Source organism: Schistocerca serialis, chromosome 3, assembly GCF_023864345.2.
Source record: "Schistocerca serialis cubense isolate TAMUIC-IGC-003099 chromosome 3, iqSchSeri2.2, whole genome shotgun sequence".
NCBI lineage: Eukaryota > Metazoa > Arthropoda > Insecta > Orthoptera > Acrididae > Schistocerca > Schistocerca serialis.
This window is the reverse complement of record NC_064640.1, coordinates 473,150,359-473,155,666: the sequence shown is the minus strand read 5'-3', so window position 1 is coordinate 473,155,666 and position 5,308 is coordinate 473,150,359. Positions and strand designations below refer to the sequence as shown.

Genomic DNA, 5,308 nt, shown 5'->3' with positions numbered 1-5,308 from the left:
GACTAACTGACAACCTCAGCTACCGACAGACGTTGTTGATATACCTCGATGTAGACAGCTGAAAATTTGTGCTCCGACTGCGACTCGAACCCGTGATCTCCTGCTTACATGGCAGACGCTCTATCCATCTGAGCCCCGAGGACACAGATGAATAGCACGACTGCAGGGACTTATCCCTTGCACGCTTCCCGTGAGGCTCACATTCCCAATTGTCCATAATTCTACATATGTATTGTGCCTGATAGACATTTGCCCACTCACTCATTACTCGCGCACGCTTTGGCGATTCCCGTAAGAGTTTGGGCAACCTGTGCGCATTCGCACAGACGAAGGTCAATGGCTGGGTAGCCTTTAACTATATATACGAAGACAGTAACTTGTTCTCGAAAGATCAGTTACTGTTGATGACCGTGCAGCTTTTCCCTGGAATAAATGATGACTAACTGACAACCTCAGCTGCCAACAGGTGTAGTTGATATACCTCGATGTGGACAGCTGAAAATGTGTTCTTTCGAGAATAGGTTACTGTCTTCGTATATATAGTTAAAGGCTACCCAGCCTTTCACCGTCTTTGCGAATGCGCACTGGTTGCCCAAACTCTTACGGGAATCGCCAAAGCGTGCGCGAGTAATGAGTGAGTGGGCAAATGTCTATCAGGCACAATACATATTTAGAATTGTGGACAGTTGGGAGTGTGAGTCTCACGGGAAGCGTGCAAGGGATAATTCCCTGGAGTCGCGCTGTTCGTCTGTGTCCTCGGTGGCTCAGATGGATAGAGCGTCTGCCATGTAAGCAGGAGATCCTGGGTTCGAGTCCCGGTCGGGGCATACATTTTCAGCTGTCGACATCGAGGTATATCAACAACACCTGTCGGCAGCTGAGGTTGTCAGTTAGTCATCATTTATTCCAGGGAAAAGCTGCACGGTCATCAACAGTAACTGTTCTTTCGAGAACAAGTTAATGTCTTCGTATATATTTTATTTGTTACATCTTTTTAAACTCTGCAAGTGGTTTTTTTCATTTTTTTCTGATCATCCCACTTTTTTTAGCATTCCAACAACCTCCTGATCCAAAAATTGTCTGTTGATCGATTTTCTGCTCCTCCTATGCTCCTGGATCGATTTCAGCCAAACTTGGTACACATATTACTTACCGTCTGGAAACAAATACTGCGGGAAAGGGGGCGGTAAGAACCAAGAAACACCTATTGTGATTCGAGTCATGACGTTGAGAGGAAAGGAAAAGTAGGTAATTGATAGAGAAAGGGATGAGGATGATTTGGACTGAGACAAGGTGGAGAAAGAGATGGACAGGGAGAGGGGCTGGGGTAGGTGAAGAGAGAGAGGGGAAGTGGAGATGAACAACTACCACGGGAGAAGAAGATCAACTTAAAAGGGGTGAGGAAAAGAAAGACGGGGAGGAGGAGATGGATGGCGGGTGAATGAGCAGATGGACAGGGAGAAGGGTAGGAGCAGATGGACACAGGGAGGAGGAAGGGTCAGATGGACAGAGAGAGGTGAAGAGCAGGTGGACGGAGATAGGGCAACTGGAAATGGACAGGTGATGGAGTTTGAGGAAATGGACAGAGGGAGTGGGAAGCAGGAGATGCACAGACAGGGGAAGCAGGTGATCGACTGATAGCAGTTTGGAATAAATACATACCTGGGGAACGCCGGGTATTTAGTTAGTAATACTACAAAACCAAACATAGTACAGTGTCAGGTTCTAAGAAGTACAGGGTTTGTACGTAATATTCCGTTCACATGTGAGGTAGAACTACAGCACTAACACTAGTATGAGCTTTGTGTTCGTGCAGCAATTTAACCAGAAAATCTGGTAAACTAGCTACTACACAAAATATATAGATACAGAAACAGAATCCAGAGTCACTGAGATATGTTTTTTTGTACTTGTATTTTTGTTCAAGCCAGTTCTTCTTTACTCATTTTCATCGTCTATCACTCTCATTTGTAGAATTTTGTGTTGTCTTTTGGCAGCTTCGTTTGTTGCATTCCTTATATTTCCTCTCTTCATTTTCAAAGTTAGCCATTTATCTTCTATTACAATTCTAGTACCCATTTCACTCAGACATTGGTTGATGCTTTCTTTGTAACAGTCAATAGCCTCTGCTAGTATCAACTTACCCAGGGCCCATCTCCTTAGTTTCCAGCCCTTCCGCAGTTTCTTCAGCTGTAATCTGCTTTTCATATCAAATAGATATCATTGGCCCGAGTCCAAATATGCTTCTGTAAACGTATCTTAGCTTAAAAGGTTTTTTAAAAAAATTTTATCTTACCATTAATAATTTATCGGAAACAGCTTTGTCTCCACCATTCTCACACGCGTACGTACGTTTGTCTTGTGTCTCTAACAGATTTCTAACAAAGGTAAATTGGTGCTGAACGTAAAATTCGCTTTCAATCGTTTCCACCACTGTATTTTTTCCTACTATTTTTACTTTCATTTCCTTATTCGTTACTGATTTCGGCTCTCCCGCCACGAATAAATTGTCGTCTCCCTAACGGACTGAATAACTTAATGTATGTCATCACACTTTTTTCCGACCGCTTCATCATCTGCCGAGCTGAGGCCACATTTATTTGGACAACGGTATACGGTCCCGTCTTTGTATATACACTCCTGGAAATTGAAATAAGAACACCGTGAATTCATTGTCCCAGGAAGGGGAAACTTTATTGACACATTCCTGGGGTCAGATACATCACGTGATCACACTGACAGAACCACAGGCACATAGACACAGGCAACAGAGCATGCACAATGTCGGCACTAGTACAGTTTATATCCACCTTTCGCAGCAATGCAGGCTGCTATTCTCCCATGGAGACGATCGTAGAGATGCTGGATGTAGTCCTGTGGAACGGCTTGCCATGCCATTTCCACCTGGCGCCTCAGTTGGACCAGCGTTCGTGCTGGACGTGCAGACCGCGTGAGACGACGCTTCATACAGTCCCAAACATGCTCAATGGGGGACAGATCCGGAGATCTTGCTGGCCAGGGTAGTTGACTTACACCTTCTAGAGCACGTTGGGTGGCACGGGATACATGCGGACGTGCATTGTCCTGTTGGAACTGCAAGTTCCCTTGCCGGTCTAGGAATGGTAGAACGATGGGTTCGATGACGGTTTGGATGTACCGTGCACTATTCAGTGTCCCCTCGACGATCACCAGTGGTGTACGGCCAGTGTAGGAGATCGCTCCCCACACCATGATGCCGGGTGTTGGCCCTGTGTGCCTCGGTCGTATGCAGTCCTGATTGTGGCGCTCACCTGCACGGCGCCAAACACGCATACGACCATCATTGGCACCAAGGCAGAAGCGACTCTCATCGCTGAAGACGACACGTCTCCATTCGTCTCTCCATTCACGCTTGTCGCGACACCACTGGAGGCGGGCTGCACGATGTTGGGGCGTGAGCGGAAGACGGCCTAACGGTGTGCGGGACCGTATCCCAGCTTCATGGAGACGGTTGCGAATGGTCCTCGCCGATACCCCAGGAGCAACTGTGTCCCTTATTGTACTGGGAAGTGGCGGTGCGGTCCCCTACGGCACTGCGTAGGATCCTACGGTCTTGGCGTGCATCCGTGCGTCGCTGCTGTCCGGTCCCAGGTCGACGGGCACGTGCACCTTCCGCCGACCACTGGCGACAACATCGATGTACTGTGGAGACCTCACGCCCCACGTGTTGAGCAATTCGGCGGTAGGTCCACCCGGCCTCCCGCATGACCACTATACGCCCTCGCTCAAAGTCCGTCAACTGCACATACGGTTCACGTCCACGCTGTCGCGGCATGCTACCAGTGTTAAAGACTGCGATGGAGCTCCGTATGCCACGACAAACTGGCTGACACTGACGGCGGCGGTGCACAAATGCTGCGCAGCTAGCGCCATTCGACGGCCAACACCGCGGTTCCTGGTGTGTCCGCTGTGCCGTGCGTGTGATCATTGCTTGTACAGCCCTCTCGCAGTGTCCGGAGCAAGTATGGTGGGTCTGACACACCGGTGTCAATGTGTTCTTTTTTCCATTTCCAGGAGTGTATATTGGCTATGCTAATATTTCCAATATCGTGTTCGTAGCGGCTTACCCCCATTTAAGGCTCCTTGTTCATTATTAAATCTACTCCTGAAACACATATATTTCATTTTGATGGGAACAAATTTAGCTGCGGAATATTTTACCCAAGAGACTGCCACCGTCATTGAACCAGAAAGCAGCGTTTCATGTCCTCGGAAAACGTTACATCTGCAGGTACCCCTTGCTTGCAACCGTGACGCAGTATTGCAGTGTCAATATCGCAAACGTATATTATCTATATTGTAGCCCAGAACAACTGTCAATCATCCAGGCTGTTGCCTCTGTAAAAATTTAAGTCGCTACTGCCCCTTTTCCTAGAACTTTTTGTCTGGCCTCTAAATCGAATCCCCTTCCGATGTGATTACGCCTGGATTGCTGCTACGTTTGTCCGACTTAATGGAGTGTGACTCCTATTGTATTAGTCAGACTGGTGTCTGGAATGGAAGTCATCGGGACATTTATATCTTTGAATAATGATGCTCTTTGTTGGGTCATTTATATCACTGAATAATGAAACTCTTTGTAAGACATAACATGCTATTAACTCTTTGTTACATTATTGAACTCTGAATTGTAAATAAAGTGTTGTGTTAAGACTAAAAATCGCTGCTTACTACTGTGATTCACGGCAGCTGGCATATCATTTGGAATCAGGTGCTAAGAACATGTTTTGGCTCTAAAGAGGAATAAATCAAGTACCCTGCAGACCTCTGAAATTAGAGTATCATGAAGGCAGCATGCAACAACGTAAAATTGCCATGAAGTCTACCACAACCCCACAACTTGGAAACGCGAATGATTTGCATTCCCGTTCAACGCACAAGGTAACTGTGAATAACGCGATCTCCATTCAGTGTATAAGGAATTATTACGCAGTACGTTTCTCATTCAAAAACCTCTTTTGAGTTTAGGTTGTCTGAAATAATTTCGTGTTGTGACTTTTGTTGACCTTCAAAGACCTTACTGTTACACATCATTGGATTCGTCTCGATATCCGCTATCAGAAAATAAGTACCAAACTATAGTATCTTTTTAAAAAAGCTAATTGACCTTCATATCTCTGAAGCGACCTCACCTGGAAACAAAAAACCAACGTCACATCATGGCCCCGTTGTCCCAAGCAACTTTTGCCCCACAAAGGTTTCAGCTCCTATCATACTTTCGCGGTTATTCTTGGTTGCAATAGTTAGTGACTTACCCTGTTTAGTACAG

General features: G+C 46.3%; 1 non-coding gene across 1 annotated transcript; it reads left to right on the top strand.

Annotated features, from left to right (window-relative positions):
• Positions 1–753: 753 nt before the first annotated feature.
• Positions 754–827, top strand: Trnat-ugu (transfer RNA threonine (anticodon UGU)). The gene has a single exon. It is a non-coding gene; the product is annotated as a tRNA-Thr (tRNA).
• Positions 828–5,308: the final 4,481 nt, after the last annotated feature.